This window comes from Dendrobates tinctorius, unplaced genomic scaffold (assembly GCF_039654945.1).
Source record: "Dendrobates tinctorius isolate UK_male_01 unplaced genomic scaffold, ASM3965494v1 ptg000021l, whole genome shotgun sequence".
Taxonomy (NCBI): Eukaryota; Metazoa; Chordata; class Amphibia; order Anura; family Dendrobatidae; genus Dendrobates; species Dendrobates tinctorius.
In genome coordinates, this window is record NW_027361689.1 from 1,362,312 (window position 1) to 1,385,353 (window position 23,042).

Genomic DNA, 23,042 nt, shown 5'->3' on the forward strand with positions numbered 1-23,042 from the left:
TCATGTTTCCACTTCAGGAGTCTGATTTTCAAGGCCCGAGCCTGTGGGGTATGGGTCCTCGGTCCATCTGTAGCTCCACTGACCGTCGGTTTCCCATTCATCCCCTGACTCGCTGTCAATTCCTCCTGAGGCAACCCCAAGCTGGAGTGGTGGTTCACCCCTACGACTTCTCTTATTGCACAAAGGGGTGGTACGACCTCCTTGAATTGGCAATGGTGGTAAAGGGATGTTCTTTCCCACAGGCAACAGATGGTGTCGATGATAGGTTTTGACAGCTCCGCCCCCTTTTTCAGGCTTTACTCTGTAGGCTGGGACACCAGGCAGCTTCTCCATCACCACATAAGGGTCAGGACACCACCGATCAGCAAGCTTGTGCTTCCCAGGAAGGCCCAAAAGTTGGATAAGGACTCTATCTCCAGGCAGTAAAACTTGTTCTCGAACTCTACAGTCATAGCGAGTCTTATTGCGCCTCCATGACGACCCAGAGGCCTGTTCTGCCAATCTGTAAGCTTTTTCAAATCTTCTTGTAGCTGGGACACATTTTTTAAGTAGGTAGTCCCATTGAAGTTGTCAAAGGATGTCCCAAAACTGATATCCACTGGTAGCCGAGCTTGTCTTCCAAACATGAGGAAGTAAGGCGAGTATCCCGTTGACTCATTTGTGGTGCAATTGTAGGCATGAACCAACTGACTCACATGCCTGCTCCAGTGTCCTTTCTTCCTGGGATCTAATGTGCCCAACATGTTCAAAAGGGTACGATTGAACCTCTCAGGTTGAGGGTCCCCTTGGGGGTGATAGGGGGTGGTTCTGGATTTCGTGATCCCACAGACGGCGCATAGCTACATGATTAGTCTACTTTCAAAATCTCTTCCTTGATCGGTATGGATGTGGGCTGGCATAATGCACAAAGAACTTCTCCCATAGAGTTTTTGCCACAGTAATTGCCCTTTGATCTTTAGTGGGGTAAGCTTGGGCATATCGGGTGAAATGATCAGTGGCCACTAACACATTACTGACATTACTTTCATCAGGCTCAATGGAGAGGAAATAAATGCACACTAGCTCAAGTGGGCCATCACTGGTAATGTTCACAAGGGGGGCGGTTCTCAAAGACAAAGTTTTTCTCAACAGGAGAAAAACGATTAGTGTCTGTAGGTCCCTATTTAACAGCCACTGCAATACTCTTCTTAGAGTGTGTTAGCTCCAGCATGCCTGTAGATGCTCTGACAGTTCCCTGTGCAGGTGTTACACATAGTTTATCAACTGCTCAGGAAATGGACCATGGACATTGACGCATGGACTTATCGTCATCAGGACTATTTTTGAGCTTTGGTTTTTGTAATTTTTCATTTTTGAAATCTTGTAACCATTACAATTGTTCATTTGCTTATATGTTTGCATGTTTTCTTCAGTCCGGGAGTACTGAATTGCACTAGGGGGGAATGTGGCACCCCCAGGAGTATGGTCGCCACAGTGGCATTACCTTCCTCCTAGGGAGTATGATGTCATGCTTGGAAGCAATGAAGGATCTCTCTGTCAGGTAAATACAACACACAGCACAGTTCCCACTCCAGGCCAGCAGAGGGAGCTCTGAACCAAAACTGGGGGAAGAGCTGCTCTCTGGGGGCCAGGAAGGGGAAGATAGTCAGCTCGTGTGAGGAAGGCGAAGTGTGTGGACGAGAGGAGAAGAGCTGGAGGATTGAGCAGAGTTCAGGCTCACTTCTAGCATGGCGCATGGTTCCGGATTCCGGTATCCGAGATTGTAAGGATACTGATGTTCCTGCAGCAGAAACCGGAGGAATAGGAAGCTGTAAATGCTCTGTTCCCACATAAGACTCGGAGGCACAACAGCAACGTGTGAGCCAGAAGAAGGAGGCTACAGCTGTCTGCCATACGAGGGGGTTCTAAAAGAGAGCAAGCAAGAGGAACTTCAGTGTAACTCAGTACAGCTTATACCTCAGATAATCACTAGAAAGGAGACTACACAACCCATCTGCATAGAGAGATTCCCGAGTTGCTTCCAGGCTGGCCAACTCCTGTTCCATCTGTAATCTGGATCCTGGACTGCACTTGCAAAGCAAAGTAGAGGTAAAGGAAACTGCACCCTGTTGTGTCATTGCCTTCTTCCTGCAACCCCTTCAGCACTGCTACATCTCTGTGCCTAACACTGCACCCTCTTCCTCAACACCTATTCTCACTGCCCTAGGACTACAGCTCTACCTGTGGGGAGCTATTACATCTTTCTGCTTTATACCATCTGTCCCAGAGGATCTGCCTGCAGCGTCGGCTTAACCCCTTCATTGCTGAGCACCACAGGTGGTGTCACGTATCATCCACTTATAAACTTTAACCAGCCACGCTTAACCCCTTTTACATGGACGCCCAGGGCCATGGACCTGTCACCGCTACTGTGACACTTCCCTCTGAGATACCGGCCCGGTACTGAGTACCTCACTGCCCTGGCGAGCGATCCATAATCACTATAGAAAAATAAGCAAACATAAACAGGACAAGGCACCTACAAACACTCATGTGTGGAAGGACACAGCTACTGAAATAACAGCGGGGACGGTCTAGCAAATCACAAAAAATATTGTCTATTGAATATCTAGCAATAGCATATATTCAGTAAAGTGCATAGTGCATTTAATATTAATCACAGAAATAGTCATCCATATATGTATATAAGTATAAGATATATCATGTCACGTTAATCAGATCTACAAAAAACATTATAAGGTAGATAAGGGGGTATCCCTTTAAGGATTGCTAGACACATCCATCAAGGTGTCTGTCACTGTGTGTCCTAAGTGGCAGCCCCGACGCGCGTTTCGTGTGGGCTTCCTCGGGGGGCTGTCACTATGTTCAGCGTTTTTGCAGCATTTTTTCACACATAGAAAGCAATAACTAAGTGCAGGTATCAAATTTTGCTCAGTTTTCAGTGTAGAAAACTGAAGAGCAACAGACACTAAACTGTATGAGAGTGAAAAATGCAGCAAAACTCAGCTTTCTTAATTGCCAAGTGACTAGGTTTTGCCTGCAGGAAAAAGCGCAACGTGTAAAGAAAGCCTTACAGAAAATCTGTCAATGAGCTGTTCCAGGCATCTTCTCTATAGATTGTGTTTGGCATTGTAACAATAAATGTAATGTAATTCCACCACTGTAGTGATATACTGTAGCTGTATAATCGATAGTAGAGGTGACACTGTTGTGGGGTTATAGCTGTATAATTGATAGGAGCGGTGCTGTAGTAATATAGCTATGTAATAAATGGGAAGTGGTGACGACAAACCCCCATACATAGAACTTAGGCCGGAGTCACTCTAGCGATTAAATCGGACGAATGCAATGCGATAAAAAATCACATTGCATTCGTCCCAATGTTATTCTATGGGGCAGCTCCCATCATGCGTTTTTTTATCGGATCTGATCGTTGGACTGAGACAATCGCAGCATGCTGCGATTGTCACCGATTTTCAGATCGGATTCGACAATGCAAGTCTATGGATGCGATTAAAAATCGCATTGAAAACGCACCACACGTGTGACTTGCGATTAAACAGGAAAGAGCAGGAGGCATGGCCAGGAAGCTTGGGTATGCAAATTTCTCTTGCAGCATAAAAAAAACCAGGAAGAACGCCTCCACGGATTCCTCCATCATGTCCACGCCAGTCAATGTGGAAATGCTGATAGTTCTGGTCCAGGAGAGGCCAGAACTATGGGACCAGAGAGATCTCCACTATGCTGACCGCAGACGCAGGGAGGCAGCGTGGACAAAAATCTGTGGCCAGATGTTCCCTGGATATGCGGCAAGACCTCGTGAGGAGCGTGACCAAATTAGTAAGTGAAAGAATATGTACACAAATCGCCAAATCTAATCTGCACAATGTAAGGCCCAATAAGTGTGGTCATTGCTCAGATATCAGTAATTAATTACTTCGCCTATTTTTTTGGCCCATATTTACAACATCTACATTCCAACTCCCTGACTGGTGGCAGCATGAAGATTTTGCCTTAAAATTTTTTTAATTATTTTTAATTATTTAGCTAATTGTTCTGCCACCAAATGCAGTGATCTTTTTTTTTAGGGCCCGTATGTTAGCCACTATATTACTAGTGTTTTTGTAAGAAAAACATCATAGATGTTCGCATTAATACCACAGGATTTTTTACATTTTTTTAGCAATTATGTTGTTTCGAAGGTCCTTTGTAGTAGGCCTCAACCTTTTTTTAAATTTTGGATTGGTGTGGATTCAACAGGAATATAAATCATATCATTTGTAAAATGTGTGCCTAAGCATATGTTAACCCTTGATACCATAGCCATATGTGTTTAGTAACTAAATCCTGTGTTTTTGTTAACATTGTAGTGAATGATATGACAAGGCGTTGGCGCAGCTGTAGGGACACCTTTAGGAGGGAGAGACAGCTGAGGTCCCGTAGTGGAGTGGCCGGAACCACCAAGAGGAAATACCTCTATTATGGATGTTGCTGCAGGCTCCGGCCCATCTGCATGACTTCCCAGAGCAACACCATCACCACCAAGATCACCACCACCAGAATCAGTTTGCCAGCCAGCACAGCCTGATGACCGGGGCAACAGTAGCAACCCCACCATGCCACTGGAGACCTCGCCACAGCCTTCTGCCCTACCACGACGAGGCAGGCGCAGGAGAGAAGGAGCAGCTTCGGGAACAAGGATGCAGTTTGACCGAGGTGTATTGGACTACGTACCTTATCTTATCTTACTTGTCCACAGCTTCTCATGATGATGGGGAGGAGGCTTATGGGCGCAGTCTCGCACAGTATTTGAGGGCAATTCCCCGAGGGTACAGGCTGTGTACGAGAGGGGCTCTCCAAATTATTTTGGATGCCAGCACACCACCCAATAATCCCCACACTGTCTTTCAGTTTCTTGAAAGGTGGCAGCTGTCAGATGAGAATCAGATTGATAGGCTGGTTGGACTTGATGTGACAAGTCAACCATCCTTGGAACCTGTTCCTCCTCCTCCACGGGTGCCAACACCTCCGCCTCAGCCTGCACACATCCCCAATGTGGCTCCACAGGTCCAATATATGGGCCAGGGTGCACATGCCCAATATGGCCACTTTAACTTACCCAATGTTGGTGGTTGGCCCCAACATGGGTATGTTAGACATGGACATATTGGGGGATATGGGCAATTTAGGCAGCCCTACCAGGACTACCCACAACAATATCCAAATTACCCCTTCCAAAACCAACAAAATGATCCTGGCAGGATGCAACAGATGCCACAGCCAGCTGCCAGTGCACAGGGGGACAGAGATGTGGGCCAGCAACCAAGGCCAAATGTACAAACAGGCCCCCCACCTTCACCACCCCCAACCTACCATGACTTGTAGGTTTTCCTTTTTACCTTGTTGGTAGGTTTTGTGTATTCTACATGATGTTTAATTTTTTGATTGTAATGTTTAATACTAATGTGCTGACAACATTAGGCCATAGGCCAGTACTATGGTTATTTGGTACGGCAATAAGCCAAAAAAAACCAAGTAATAAACTTTATTATATTCACAATGTGTGTCTGTTCATGTACGTACATGTTCTGTAATGTGTTAGATAGATATAGTAACAAGTATTGGTTAAAAAATATTAACAAAAAGGTGAAGCAAACAATCTTTATGAGAACACAACACTACCAAACCACTACATAGATAAGGCATCATCTTGCCATGGAGTTGCACCCTGAGGTGTTATGAAATAATTTGTAAACACATCACATACTTTGAGTCCGGAAATTGGACGACGGGGTGGGTTTACATGTGTCCTAGGCCTAGACACATTAGCAGAGTCCACTTGAGCATCATCATATGAGGGGCAGTCATGAATTCTTGTGAAGTTATGTAGGACAACACAGGCTTTAATAACTTCATTGACATTAGCTTCACTCAGCTGAATTGCGGACTGTAGGACCCTCCATTTGGCAGTAAGAATGCCAAAGGCACACTCCACCAGTCGCCGAGCACGTGATAGGCGATAGTTAAATATTCTCCGCCGGTGGTCAAGGGTTCGTAGTGGATATGGCCTCATGACATGTCTGCTCAATTGAAATGCCTCATCTGCTACAATAACATAACCTGTTCCATATTTGAGTTAGGAAGTTGACGTGGTGGTGGTAGGTCAAGCTCATTGTTACGCAGCCGCCGACCCATAATGGAAGAAGTGAAGACTCTGGAGTCTCCAGTTCTTCCATAGGCCCCAATATCTACAATTATAAACCTGTAGTGAGTGTCAACCAAAGCCAACAATACTACTGAAAAATATTGTTTATAATTATAGAATTGGGACCCTGAGTTGGGCGGCTTACGCACACGGATGTGCTTCCCATCTAGGGCTCCAATACATTGTGGAAACTGGCACGTGTCCTCAAATCCACGGGAGATACGAGATAAAAATTATAAATGCAGACCAGCATATGAAAGGCCAGTTGAAAGGAACCTAAAAAAAAAGGAAAATAAAAAACATTGAGTACACAGCCCAACAAACATCAGATACAGTTTCAAAAACATTTAAAGTCGAGGAAGTCTAAAGTAGGCATCATGAACATTACATTACATGCCATGGCTTGGTTACGTAAGCCACAAGCATACAAATTTTTTTGGTAAATGATTTCTACATCATTTAAGATAATAGGGCAATACGAAATAAGATTCAAGGTGTGTTAAATAAATATGCAGCTTCGCACATCATCAACATATTGGTTTGAGACATACCGTAAGGTGAGGAGTAGACGCTCCTCTGCAGAAATAGCTTTGCGCATCCTCGTGTCCTGAAACATGATCCCAGGGCGCACAATCTCCAGCAAAATATCAAAGGTCGCAAGGCTCATCTGACAATATTGATAGAACTTCTCCGGATGACTACGCAGAGATGTATAGAGACGGTGGAAATGGCCTTTAGATATCCTTCATAGCAAAAGGGGATGGACCCACATTCGCCTACGCCTCCTCACAATCACAGGGTATTGCTCCCCATAACGTCGGGATAAAACCCAATAAAAAGAACACGCTCAGTGGTGTTAAAAGTGAGCCTGTCTGTCATGTTTAGCACAAAGCAGAGCTAACCATATCCAATCAGTGACTGTATTTCAAAGGTAGCAGCTTCACACCTGTAGGAGAGGCCATAAATATAGGGTGCAATGATTTTTTTAAATGAGTTTCATGCCTAAAAACCGTTATTTGTCAATTTTGGAATGGTCAGATAAAAAATCGGCAGACGGATGTGAAACGGATCCTTACATGCGATTAAAATCGCATCAAAAACGGATCACAGGTTAAGATACCTTTGTGCGATTTCGGACCGTTAAAATCGGACCATTTTTTTCATCGTTGTGTGTGACTCCAGCCTTAGTGTCAAAATAGTCATAAACACTGCCTCTTCACATAAAATACAAACACATTCCTTTCGTCAGCTAATGAAAGAAACTATATTGCCAAGTACCACCTATGTCAATGTCTGAACATTTAAAAACCTTGCAACATGACCAGGGATAAATGCCAAGCTGAAAACTCACCCGATGCTAATTTGCGCACTTACCCCCTAAGGCTATGTGCACACATTGTGCAGTTAGTTGCGGATCCACAGCATTTTTGATGCGCGGATTTGCACCGCAGTGTAGTGCACAACCAATGTTAATCAATGGGAATCCAGAATTGGTGTGCACATGCTGCGGAAAAATCCGCACCAATTCGCAACATTTTATTTTCCGCAGCATGTCAATTCTTTTTGTGGATCTGCAGTGTTTCTGCACCCATTGACTTCCATTGAGTCAGTCAAATCTACAGCAGATCGCAGGTGTAAAAAGGTCTGCGGATTTGCTGTAGATGTGCATGCGGAAAATGCTGCAGAAAGGCAGGAGGAAGACTGTGTGGGCGGAGACCATGTGTGAGCGGAGAATATGTGCGGGTGTCTGTGTGTATCTGTGAGTCTTCATGTGTCTGCGGGTGTGTGTGCGGCTGTGTGCGGGTCTGTGTGTGTGTGTGTGGATGTCTGTGTGTAGGCAGGCATCATCTGATGGGAATTCTACTCCCATCCGGCTATGTCTGCTGTCACATATACAGTGACAGCATGAGCCTATGATTAGAAAGTAGTAGCGTTGAATAGAAGAAAAAACAGCTAGTCCTCGACGCACTCGATCTCCTGTAATAAAAATAAAATAATAAACCACCATAAATACTCCCTGGTCCACCGTAGTCCTAAATAACAAGTGTCCCACAACGATCTCATGTGTAGAACAGTCACATTGGGAGATGAGACTGCTCTACACGCCATAGCTGCGATTGGAATCACGATCCATCCGCGGCTATTAACTAGTTAAATGCCACTGTCAAACGCTGACAGCGGCATTTAACAAGTGCTAACAAGTCGCCGGAACGACATCGCGTGCCTCATCTGAATTGGTGAGGAGGCCGCTGCTGGAGCTCAGCCAGGTAAGGAAAAACTTTTTTTGTAAAGTTGTCATACTGGTAATGGGGGTGCATTATACAGCTATGGATGGGGGAGGGAGGGAAAGGGGCTGCATTATACTATGGGGGTGCATTATACTCCTATGGGGATGCATTATACTAGGGGGTGCATTATAGCACTATAGGGTGCATAATACACTATGGGGGTCCGTTATACTCCTATGGGGGCATTATACTCCTATGGGGGTGCATTATACTATGGAACTGCATTATACTATGGGGGTGCATTATATTGCTATGGGGTGCATTATACTGCAATGGGGTGCATTATATTGCAATGGGGCTGCATTGTACTACAATGGAGGTGTTTTATACTACTATGGGGGTGCATTGTACTGCTATGTGGGTGCATTATACTACTATGTGGGTTTAATTATTCACGGTTTGCGTACTCACAAACTATAATAATAGGCTCCAAAGATAATGGTACAATTTAAAGTTTCATTTTTATTAAACAACATTATTAAAAACAAGTGGTACAAGAGGTGTGCATGTCCATGAAAGAGGGACTAAATCACCTATAGGGTATCTCTACAAAATGCCAACAAAACTGATGTCATCTGGCAAAGTAAACGTGTTTCACTGTGCAAAATCGCGCATATATATAAGCTACTGAGATGTAACAAGGGCCCATTCACTTAATTGCATAAGAAAATATGTAATTATGACCATAAGTTCATAAAATATGCAAAATCATGCATGACTGAGGAACTTTAGTTCATTAGTTAGTTCATTAATATGGCTGAATAAGGTTAAGCAATCCAAATTTTATAGTGAATGCATGTCTTTGAACTCCACATGGCTAAAATGCTAACATGTGAAAAAAACAGCTGCTTGAAGCAAATCCAAAATAAGCATGAGTGCCATGACATGCGGCTATCATACATTTAAAAGTCATAAATGGCTCTAGCACAGCACATATTAAAGCGGTACCAAAGATTGATCATACCGTAAAGCTGGCATGAAGTCCCCCGGGTATCCTTCAGCCCTGATGCGCGTTTCACTACCGCTTCTTCGGGAGGTGCAGTCAGGGAAGGGGGACTGCCGGTTTAAATAGTCAGTGTCCATGATCTAATTGGATAACGACATCAGTGTCATGACGCATGCTCAGTTTCTCACAGCCGTAATCAGCGGCTGACAGCCAAACACCGCTACCACGCATGCTCTATTCCCGGCTAAAAAATTAATCATGAAGTAGGCTGAGAACACTATTGGCTCTTAACGGCGCATGCGCTAGTTCTTCTGGCCTGCTATGAAATAAGGGAGAAGTGTGCAGGCGCTCATGCGCTCCCCGCTGCCACGCAATCAACAGATGACGTAAGCAGCCCAGGGAACACCAAGGAGTATCCCCACCTCTCCAGCCTAGGTCAAGAACTGCGCATGCGCACCATCCAATGTGATTAAATGACCTAATGGACATGTTTAAATGGTCAAAAAAGAAATAAATGTGAAATGCCAAAGCATTACTATTAAGATACAATATACACAGTAATATCCAAAGGGTATATGAGCAAAAAATATCAATATGAGAAAATTAGTGACCAATCCATATATAAATATAATGAATATATATACACATTAAAAAGTAACTTTAGTGACATGCCTATAATTACCATGGAAATCATTTAGTCATAGACTAAAATATATATAACTATTACATTAATAAGGTGCTATGATATCAAGTGATGTACATACTATTTATACAATGTCTATACAACCAATTATAAATAGTGAATTATATTAATAAAAAGTAAAAAATAAAAAATCAGACCCCAATAGAGATGTTAACATGGACTATATTATTAGACCAACACATTGCTGAATGATGTTTGTCTTCTCATCTTTAATTGATGCACATAGATGTCAATTTATCCATCTCACAAGATAGTATATTCAACCCAAAATGGTATATTCAACCATACTGATGGCAATGGAAATTGTTCCGTCACATGAAATGATATATTCAACCATAATAATGGCAATGACTAAAAACTGAAAAATAAAATCATGTGAGTAAAAAATAGAAAAAAGATTAAATAAAAACAAGAATAACCCCCCTACCCCACTACCCACCTAGGAGTCACTAAAGTCCAAAAATAAACAAAATTTACAGAAAAGCACCATACCCAAAACTTTCATTGAGCCCCTGGGGAGTCAATGTGCCCAGTCTATATATCCACTGGCATTCTTTTTTGGCAAGTCTCTTGCTGATATCCCCCCCTCTAGGACCCAAATCAATGGAATCAATGCCCTTGATCTGAAGCAATCTCGAGTTGCTTTGATGGAATTTTCTAAGTGCCTGGGGAGGGTTTTTAAGGCAATAATGTCAGTGGCATTTTTGGCCTTATCAACATCAAGACAATGCTCTCGGACTCTAATTTTAAGCTCCCTACTCGTCATATACTATGGAGCTGGATTATACTATGGCGGTGCATTATACTGCTATGGGGGTGCATTATACTGCAATTGGGGTGCATTATATTGCAATGGGGCTGCATTGTACTACAATGGATGCGTTGGGCTGAATTCTATCACATCCGACACAGCGCCCCTTTTCCCTTTCTGTGTAATAATATTGTGTGGTGTCACTACTGACAAGCAGAAGGGGCCAGGAGCATATTCACCATTTGCTTTGTCTGAAAAGTGACCCTGACCACAAATGAGGTCAGTAGAGACGTAACTGAAAGCTTTGTGGGCCCCAACGCAAAATCTTTAACACAGGCCCCCACTCCTGTCCAATCCATCTATAATACTGGTGTCTATTTATGTGACACACAGGTTTTATGGTATTGTCAGGCATTAAAGGGGTTGTCCAGGACTTTAGCATTGATGGCCCATCTGTAGGATAGGTCATCAATGTCTGATCGGAGGGGGTGCAAAACCCGACAGCTGTTCAGCGGCTACCAGACCTTCTCAGTTACAGAGCTGCACAACATAACTCCATCAATGGAAAAGTGGTCACAGCCAGATACTGCATTTCTACTTCTTATTGATCTGAATACGGGGCGGATGTGTAGTACTTGGCTGCTGCCACTAGACAGTCGACAAAGCTGTGCTGTGCAGCTCTGTAACTGAGCCGCCAACACCTGAAACAGCTGATCAGACATAGATGACCTATTCTAAGGATAGAAGATCACTGTTAAAGTCCCAGAAAACCCACTACAGCCCAATGTGAATGTGTCCTCTGCACACCCCACAGGTACACCTCTAGAGATCAGTACTCTACCCAATATTGGCTTTCTTTACAGTAGCTTGGACATTGAATTTCTGACATGTTTTAAGGACAGGCGTTGATTTTTCATGGATATATCTCTTTAGACAAATCCCAGCGATTTCTCCTCATCGAAAACAATACAATTTTGTAGGGAAGAAATAACAACTACAGTTGCAACTTCTACCAATGTCCCATGTTCTCATGAATAATTTTGTTCTGTTAATGTGATCCTAGTTATTTTATTCCATCTTTGTTTCCATAATAACCATTTTAATTAATCATAAAGTGATGCTTTTGCATAATGCATTCAGAACAAAATGTGTAGAGGCCAACAAGATTTCGTTATGTTCCGTGACTCCATAATCTATTTATTTGGGCTGCGTTGCAGGAGAGATGATTACTTGCAGGGGATTCTGTATGTCTGTGCCTTTTCTATAAGACTCCAGAGGTACAGACAAACTAAATGTGAACCAGACGTCTTATATGCTGCGTCATTACTTCTGTACCCTTGAGTGAATCGCATTACCCATGAGACCTGTACTAGAAAACTGCGCAGGTTTCGGTTGCCCACGGCAGGGAGCCACAATTATGTAGAGAACTGAGTCAACCGAAATAGAAACAGCCCTTGTGTTTTCCTGTTCAAAGTGTGCACATTAAAGGGACTGTAAGTTTCTTGGCTTCAACTATCCACAATTTATGCATTTCTTCTCCTGTGCAGAACATGAATGTGAATATATCACAGGAGCTGCCACATTGTGAGTTCCCATTCTCACCTTCAAGATTGAGAGCACAGCTTGTCTCATGATCGGAGGGGGGATTGTAATCACTGTTTTGACTCTTAAGCGTAAATTGTGATGTCTTGTGTTCAGAAAATAGCATGCAACAATGCAAAGTATACAAAGAAAAAACACAAAAATTGAGCCTGACTTGAGTTGGTACACATGCAGAACATAAATGCATGTTCACAATGGCCACAAAACATACAAAACCGACAAGAGAAAAAATGAGCAAAAATCCTGCTGTAACTAAGTAAATAAAAAGCAAAAAGTGAATTTAAATAACACAGAGTTTTTAATACTTTTTTTTTTATCAAAAAAAGGTGAAGTGGACGGTTGCTACAAATCCTGTGTTTCCAATAGTTTTTTTTCTTGTAGTAAAGGTACTGTCACACTTGGCGATGCACCAGCGATCCCGACCAGCGATATGACGCGGTCAGGATCGCTGGTACATCGCTAAGTGGTCGCTAGTGAGCTGCCACACAGGCAGATCTCACCAGCGACATCACTGGGGATGGGGGTCGCTACTTACCTGTCAGACGAGGCGATCCTGCATCCTCCCGCCGGGCTCCACGCGTCGCTCGTCTCTCCACAGGAAGCGCCGCAGGAAGCTGACGACGAGAAACGGTCCAGCCTGATCTCGCGCGATAAGCAGCGGGGGAGCCGGTCGTAGGTAAGTATCACACACAGCGATATCGCTAGCAATATCGCTATAATGTTACAAGTTATAGCGATATTGCTAGAGATATTGCTTAGTGTGACAGGCCCTTAACTAGCGTTCTCTGATCCTCTGATGAAGACAATTCACAATATATCAAGGACATCTCCCTTAAAGATCTTATTTGGTTTTATTAATCACCAATACTTGATTTTCATATTGGACATTCTATTGTATGACCATATTCAAATTGCCATCTAAATTATTGTATTTTATTTCTATCTTATGTCTATTATTTTTTACAGTCCGTACTAGGAATGAGTCAGCAGAAATGAACTATCGTTTAAATCAGGTTTTTATATTGAACATATTTTTTTTAAAAATCAAATAAATATTTAAATCTTGTAATTTTCAGATTGGTCATGAAGCCAAATATTAAGCTTGTTCTTGCTATTCTGCACAACAATCATTTGGACCTAAATGGCAATAGACTGGCTTTGATTCATTGACTTTATAATGAATTGGGTCGCTATTAGAAATTGAGTGAGCCTTTTGAAATTCAAATTTGCCGACTTTGAATTTGCCAAAAAAATTGATTTGTGGCAAATATATTTCAGCAAATTTCCATACTGAAAAACTTGTAATTGCTTGGATAATACATGTGGGAAAGAGGAGAGAAAAGGAGGACACAGCTGATTATAAGAGCTTACGTTCTACAGAGGAGAGAGAGAGGATCCTGCTGATCATAAGAGCTTACACTCTACAGGTGAGAGAGAGAACCCCACTGACCAAAAGAGATTACACTCTACAGGAGAGAGAGAGAACCCCACTGACTAAAAGAGATTACTCTCTACAGGAGAGAGAGAGAACTCCACTGACCAAAAGAGCTTACACTCTACAGGAGAGAGAGAGAACCCCACTGACCAAAATAGATTACACTCTACAGGCGAGAGAGAGAAGCTCACTGACCATAAGAGCTTACATTCTACAGGAGAGAAAGAAAGGACCCTGCTGACCATAAGAGCTTACACTCTACAGGAGAGAGGACCTTGCTGACCATAAAAGAGCTTACACTCTACAGAAAAGATAGAGGATCTCACTGACCACAAGAGCTTACACTCTACAGGAGAGATAGAGGAACTCACTGACCATAAGAGCTTACACTCTACAGTTGAGAGGTCCCCACTGACCATAAGAGCTTACACTCTACAGAGAGAAAGAGAGGACACAGCTGATCATAAGAGCTCACATTCCACAGAAGAGAGGATCCCGCTGATCATAAGAGCTTACACTCTACAGGAGAGAGGGCCCCACTGACCAAAAGAGCTTACACTCTACAGGAGAGAGAGAGGACTCAACTTACCATAAGAGCTTACACTCTACAGGAGAGAGGGAGGACCCCTCTGACCATAAGAGCTTACACTCTACAGAAGAGAGAGAGGACCCCACTGACCATAAGAGCTTACACTGTACAGGAGAGAGAGAGAGGATCCTGCTGACCATAAGAGCTTACACTGTACAGGAGAGAGAGAGGACCCCTCTGACCATAGGAGCTTACACTCTACAGAAGAGAGAGAAGACCCCACTGACCATAAGAGCTTACACTCTACAGGAGAGACAGACGTACCCAGTGACTTTGAGATGGAAAATGACTCTGCCCTACAAACTGTGTTCCACTGGGAGCTGCTAATTTGTGATGGCCCCAGTGCTGACCTCCACTGTACAATGTGTGATAATCTGCTAGATGTCATTGTCGCAGGACATTATGGGGAAGTTGTGCGGCAACACAAAATGATATTAGCCCACTCTCTGATACTTCAGCAGAGCTGAAAAAATTCAACATAAACTCAATTTTCCACAGATGGATCATCTCATCTGTAGCGATTATAGCTTTTATCAAGTATTAGGCTACTTTCACACATCAGTTTTTTGCCGTCAGGCAGGATCCGGCTATTTTTAGAAAAAACGGATCCGGCATAAATTTTGGAGAACTGTAGAAACGGATCCGTTTTTCTGCCGGATCCGTCTAGCAGGTTATATCTGTTTCCTGGGGGCTGGCCAATTGCATCTGAGCATGCGCAGACATAAAAAAACGGATCCGGTGGCTGGATCCGTATTTTTCTGGATCCGGCGCCCATAGACTTTCATTGTGGCAAAAAGCTTCCGGCTTTTTCGCCTGAGACAAAAAACGTTACAGTAGCCGTTTTTTCCAGACGCCGGAATGAGACAAGTAGCCGGATCCGGCAAAAAACGGATGAAACGCAATGCCATCCGGCGCGATCCGGCGCTAATGCAAGTCAAAGGGGAAAAACTGGATCCGGCATTGCATTTCGCTGGATCCGGTTTTACAAAAAAAAGCCGGATCGCGCCTGATGGCGAAAAACTGATGTGTGAAAGAGGCCTAAGAAAATAAAGTATTTTGCACGTTCACAATCATTCCATGTTCATACCATCAATACATTAGAGGGGGTCCCTCAATTGCTAGATTGGAATTATGACAGTTTCCGCATCTTTCTTTGAGTGTGAATCACTATGTAAGAAAACTACAGATATTTCTTTAACAATAAAGAGAATCTATAAATTAACATGAGCTCTTCAGTTTTTAAGGATAGAATCAATCAAAATTTAGACCAGGAAATATGAGAAATTGAGAATGTTTTGCTTTTCTGTTTGAATGAACTGAGGCATTTCTTTATGAAACATGGCGTGAGGCCTTCACTTAAGAAGCTTTACATAATTCCAGGATATTTTTTTTATTTTGCTGTTTAAAGTTTTCAGCTTTAAGGCAAAAAATGTAAAAGGAATTTATTGTGACTAGTGTTGAGCATTCCGATACCGCAAGTATCGGGTATCGGCCGATACTTGCTGTATCGGAATTCCGATACCGACTTCCGATATTTTTTCAATATCGGAATTCGGCATCGGAATCGGAAGTTCAGTTGATTGACGGCCTGACGTCATCATGATGCGCGGTGTGTGCGCATCATGATGCGCCGTCATTTCGGGCCTTCCGGGGGTCTCTGCCGGCCTGCCGGGGGGCTGTGCCGGCCTGCCGGGGGGCTGTGTGGACTGCCCGGGGTCTGTACCGGCCTGCCGGGGGGCTGTGCCGGCCTGCCGGTGGTCTGTGCACCCTGTGGGGGTCTGTACCGGCCTGCCGGGGGGCTGTGCCGGCCTGCCGGGGGGCTGTGCTGATGTCCGGGGGTCTGTGCAAGCATCGTCCGATGGGACTACAAGTCCCATCGGGCGATGCCTGCTACCATGACAGTGATTGACACATTAGCCAATGATGGGACAGTAGTAGTCCCATCATCCGGCTAATGTGTTAAATGTTAAAAAAAAAAAAAAAATACTACATACATACTACATGCTACATACATACTACATATATACTACATACATACTACATACATACTACATGCATGCTACATACATACTACATATATACTACATACATACTACATACATACTGCATGCTACATACATACTACATACATACTACATACATACTACATATATACTACATACATACTACATATATACTGCATGCTACATACATACTACATATATACTACATGCATGCTACATACATACTACATGCTACATACATACCACATACATACTACATGCTACATACATACTACATATATACTACATGCATGCTACATACATACTACATGCTACATACATACCACATATATACTACATACATACTACATATATACTGCATGCTACATACATACTACATATATACTACATGCATGCTACATACATACTACATGCTACATACATACCACATACATACTACATACATACTACATGCTACATACATACTACATGCTACATACATACTACATATATACTACATTCATGCTACATACATACTACATATATACTACATGCATGCTACATACATACCACATATATACTACATACATACAATACATTCATACAATACATACATAGACATACAGTACATATAACATAGAGTAACATACTTACCAATACTTGTCACATTGTTCCCCGAAGCCATTGTCGTCTACGGAATAAATATTAACATAACAAACCACAAAAATACTCACCCACGATCCGAAGCAGTCCACGAGTGTGTCCCACGACGATCTTGGGTAGAGAACTGCAGCATCAGATGATGCTGCCGTTCTCTACGGGCTGCAGGAATCCAATGACGGAAGGTAGGTATCCTTCCGCACTGTATTCCTCCGCCACTTAAAAAAAAAAAGTCCCTAGTCTCACTTTATGCCATTGCTGTGTGGGAATTTCCCACACAGCAATGGCATAAAGTGAGACTAGGGACTTTTTTTTTTTAAGTGGCGGAGGAATACAGTGCGGAAGGATACCTACCTTCCGTCATTGGATTCCTGCAGCCCGTAGAGAACGGCAGCATCATCTGATGCTGCAGTTCTCTACCCAAGATCGTCGTGGGACACACTCGTGGACTGCTTCGGATCGTGGGTGAGTATTTTTGTGGTTTGTTATGTTAATATTTATTCCGTAGACGACAATGGCTTCGGGGAACAATGTGACAAGTATTGGTAAGTATGTTACTCTATGTTATATGTACTGTATGTCTATGTATGTATTGTATGAATGTATTGTATGTATGTAGTATATATGTGGTATGTATGTAGCATGTAGTATGTATGTAGTATGTATGTAGCATGAATGTAGTATATATGTAGTATGTATGTAGCATGTAGTATGTATGTAGCATGTAGTATGTATGTAGTATGTATGTAGTATGTATGTGGTATGTATGTAGCATGTAGTATGTATGTTGCATGTAGTATATATGTAGTATGTATGTAGCATGCAGTATATATGTAGTATGTATGTAGTATATATGTGGTATGTATGTAGCATGTAGTATGTATGTAGCATGCATGTAGTATATATGTAGTATGTATGTGGTATGTATGTAGCATGTAGTATGTATGTAGCATGCATGTAGTATATATGTAGTATGTATGTAGTATGTATGTGGTATGTATGTAGCATGCAGTATGTATGTAGCATGCATGTAGTATATATGTAGTATGTATGTAGCATGTATGTAGTATGTAGTATGAATGTAGCATGTATGTAGTATGCACGTTGTATGTATGTAGCATGTAATTTTTTTTTTTTTTTTTTTTTTTTTTTTTTTACATTTAACACATTAGCCGGATGATGGGACTACTACTGTCCCATCATTGGCTAATGTGTCAATCACTGTCATGGTAGCAGGCATCGCCCGATGGGACTTGTAGTCCCATCGGACGATGCCTGCACAGACCCCCGGAGCCGGCACAGCCCCCCGGCAGGCCGGCACAGCCCCCCGGAGCCTGCACAGACCACCGGCAGGCCGGCACAGACCACCGGCAGGCCGGCACAGACCACCGGAGCCTGCACAGACCCCCTGGCAGGCCGGCACAGCCCCCCGAAAGGCCCGTACAGACCCCAGAGAGGCTGTACAAGGGCAGGAAAGGGTTTTTCTTATTCCGATACCGGAAGTCCCATAGACTTGAATGGGACTTCCGGTATCGGAATCGGCGATACCGATACTTTTTTTAAAGATCGGCCGATACCATCCGATACGATACTTTGAAGTATCGGACGGTATCGCTCAACTCTAATTGTGACGTAAGTGTTTATTGGATTATAGATTAAATATTAAAAATATACAGAAAGTTATCCATAGATCTCTCTTTTCTGGTAAATGGGTTATAATTTATTCTTTTTCTTGCATTTTTCATGAGAAACCTCTGAAAATAATACAATTTCAAAGCTTTGTGACTAAGAAAACACATACCGGGGATTGTTTCATTTGTATCTATCTAACGGCTGCATAAATAATGTCATCATAAATAAAATTTGTGATTTTAATGATGGAGCATAAAAGTCTGAAAATGGCTTCTTATAATACTGCTGACAAAATAAGTTGTATTAATTTAATGATTATATAAATGATGAAATAAGTAATATGAGCACCACTTTTCACTGTGGAAAAATTAGAGCCACATTCCTGTGACTAAGCAGATCACCATCCAAAGTTGAGATAGGTATTAGGTCTCATTCAGACATCTGTGGTTTTCACTGATAGCACTCGTACCTGTGAGAGTCTATGGGGCCAGTCACATCTGCAGAAAATCCCAGAGACATGTCTGATTATTTTCTGAGGGTTGGATCTGTTGCAGAGTGTATCTTCTGAGAATGACCACCGGTACATAAATGAACTTCACTGAGCAATTTATCTTGAGTAAACAGTATTTACTTCATATGGGTAAACATGAGATAAGAATTCAGTAGCACGCAGTCCGTGCTGCTGGCATAATACACTCAAAAGCGAAAGTAAAAGTAACAACAGCAATAGAGAACTTCCCTCCCCACAATACAGCAAACATATAACTTCACACCATCGTCATCTGCTGTCAGGCTAGTGTAAAGTCCTCCCTTCACTTATAATAAGTAGAGTTGAGCGACTTTTGTCGGATCGGGTTTCATGAAACAAAATTTGTTTCAGATGAAACTGGACCGACTAGGGCAAAAAAATTCGGAGTTTTGTCCGAAACCCGACCACAATGCCAGTCAATGGGAAATAACAGTGACATTCATCCACTCAATGCCGACTTTTATTTCCCATTGACTTGCATTGGGGTCGGGTTTCGGACGAAACTCCGACTTTTTTTGCCCTAGTCGGACCAGTTTCATCTGAAACAAATTTTGTTTCATGAAACCCGATCCGACCAAAGTCGCTCAACTCTAATAATAAGTCCTGATATGTTACATATGTCAGCAGTATCAAGGTCGGCAATGCATGTCAATGGGTCCGTGAAATAATCGGACATCACACGGATGCCATCCAAGTGTACATCGATTCTCACTTGCTGTCAGAATGGAGGTAGATAAACTTTTTTTTTTATAACACTTGGACCACATTCTGATCAAACTCTGATCAAAATCTAATTATTATTAATAGGTCTGTTTTTCTCGTAAATGAGAAAATCAAAAAATTTTTATGAGTCCTCACTGTTTATTCCTATTAACCTCTCAAGAACCAAAGCTATTTTGGTTTTCACCCCTTAATGTCATATGACATAAAAATATCAACCTGTCACAAGCATAGATCACTTCTTTACCAGCATGATCAGATGCAAGAGCCAAACTGATTAACATAACCAGGCTCCTACTGTAACTGCTAGATTTGGCGTTCTCACAAAAACAGCAATTATTTATGCAGTAATTGAAAATGCTAAATAAATAAAAATGTTTCTAGACTTTCATCTTAACCCTTTTATGACCTATGAAGTATAGGTATGTCATAGGGCACCTTCCTCCCTTTGATGTGTTCTCCGGCGTAGAGCTCGCTTCTTTATCTGGCTCATGACAGCTGTCATGTGCCCCTAACGGGCATGAGTAGAATCGCGATCCACCTTTGGCTGTTAACATGAGCTCTTCGGAAGCGCGTCACAAACCACTCCCATCGGTGCCCCTGTCACATGATCGTAGGGTGCCGATAGGTTGGCATGATAAATGGGGGTCTCCAGCAGACCACCGTGCTTGTCATTGCTGATCCGCTTTGATCGTAGAAGAAGATCGCAGCTTCAAGTCTTCTAAAGAGACTACTGAAGCAAGTAAAAAGTATAAAAAAGAAAATTTTAAAAATATTAAGAAAATATAAAAGTTCAAATTACCCCCTTTTTGCCCCATGCAGAAAGCAATAATAATACTAATAAAAAAATCAAAAATACACATATACGCATATTTGGTATTGCTGTATTCAGAAATGTCCGATCTATCAACAAGAAAAAGAATAGAAACTCAAGAATTATGTTTTTTTAGTTGCCGCACCAATGTAATAAAATGCAATAACAGGCGGTATAAACATCATATCTGCCCCAAAATGGTATTAATAAAAACATCAGCTCGGCTTGGAAAAAATAAGCCCATAAAATGGAGACGCTACAGGTCTCGGAAAATTGCGCTTTTTTTTTTTACCTACAAACTTTGAAAAACCTATACATGTTTGGTATCTGTGAGCTCGTATTGACCTGGAGAATTATAATGGCAGGTCAGTTTTAGCATTTAATGAACATTCTAAAAAAATTCTCAAAAAACAAATGTGGAATTCACTGTTTTACAATTTCACCACACCTGGAATTTTTTTTCCCATTTTCCAGTACATTATATGGTAAATTCAATGGTTTTGTTTAAAAAAGCACAAGTCATCTCACAAAAAAACAAGCCCCCACATGACCATATTGACAGAAAAATAAAAAAAATGACTCTAGGAAGAAGGGGAGCGAGAAACTAAAACAAAAAAAATGGAAAATGGGCTGGGGGTGAAGGGGGATAAAAACTTTGATGGGCGTGCTTTAATAATGTATGCAATCAATATAGTCAAATATGATGATTGATCGAATCCTTGCTTTTTTTTCATAGCCAAGTATGATATGATTTCTGGTCTCTATAACGATTTCTATTCTTTGGTGTGTGTGTGTTTTTTTTCTTTTCACTGTTCAGCCTCGGAACACATTAAAAGCGAATTTTTAAATAGATTTCTTTTTTAATATTTTGCAAAATATTGCAGCCAAGATTATTGGAAGGATGCCATTCTAGTAGAGACCTATTCTGTTTTCTTTAAATATTTCAAGGCTTATTAAATCAGACAAATGTATCGCAGTGTATTACACTGACAGAATATTGCTATCTGTGATGATATACCTCACGATTGTTACCAGCTGTATCCGTCTAAATTGAAATACTGGATGAACCTTACTGATACCCTGCCAGAAATTTTGTATTTCCACTCTGGCAAAAAATAACTCAATGCAAACTGAGTTTTCTTTCCTTCTGCTAACAAAACATAAATTTGGACGGTAATTTAATTAAAAGAAAACATAATCGGCAAATTGTAATTGTCATTCCTCATCATTAGTTCTGGATTTATTGTATAGGAAGTCAACATACTGTATATAGGAAGTGCTACTGGAGTATTCCCGCATTAGATTTTTTTTACCCCTTGAGGGCCCACCTATTTTTGAACCGTCAGGCCTTTCACTTTTTCATCCTTACATTCCAAAAGATTTAACATTTTCAGCCTCAATGTATATTTAAGTTGAATGTTTTAAAGGGAATCTGTCACCCCATTTTTGTCATATAAGCTGCAGCCACCGCCATCAGGGACTTATCTACAGCATTCTTTAATGCTGTAGATAAGCCCCGATGTAACCTTAAAGAAAAGAAAAACGAGTTAGATTATACTCACCCGGGGGTCCGGTCTGATGGGTGAAGCGGTCTGGTCTGGCGCCTCCCATCTTCTAGAGATGACGTCCTCCTTTTTACTTCTGCTGCACCTCCTGCGCAGGCATACTTTCTCTGCCCTGTTGAGGGCAGAGTAAAGTACTGCAGTGGGTAGGAGCCGGACCTCTATGGCCTTTCCCAGTGCTTGCGCACTGCAGTACTTTACTCTGCCCTCAATAGGGCAGAGAAAGTACGCCTGCACAGGAACCGCGGCAGAAGTATGAAGGGGGATGTCATTGCATGGAGATGTGAGGACCCGGGCCGGACAACTACACCCACCGCATCCGCTGTAAATAAGTCCCTGATGGCTGTGGCCGCAGGTTATAGGCCCAATGTTAAGTTACATTTATCTTTTTTGGGGGTAGGGGTTGACTAAAATAAAAGTAATTTAGGGGGTTTATTTTTCAGATTACAGTTTTACAATGCTTTAGGGTAAAAATACATTTATATTTAATATTTTATTGATTTTGAACATCAAAATCCCTTTAAAAAAATCATTTGTTTTAATGTTTCCACTTTTAAATTCTCATTCAAACAGAGCTGCATGAGGACTTGTTTTTCGCAGCAGGAGGATTCCATGAGGGCTTAG

General features: G+C 42.0%; 1 long non-coding RNA gene across 2 annotated transcripts in view; it reads right to left on the minus strand.

The window, feature by feature from the left end:
* LOC141083760 (uncharacterized) overlaps nucleotides 1-23,042 on the minus strand; it is a 68,159-nt gene that overhangs the window by 17,142 nt on the left and 27,975 nt on the right. For both annotated transcript variants that reach the window (XR_012230821.1, XR_012230820.1), the window contains one exon: nucleotides 9,458-9,579. This is a non-coding gene — a long non-coding RNA (uncharacterized lncRNA). The remainder of the gene's footprint in view (nucleotides 1-9,457; nucleotides 9,580-23,042) is intronic.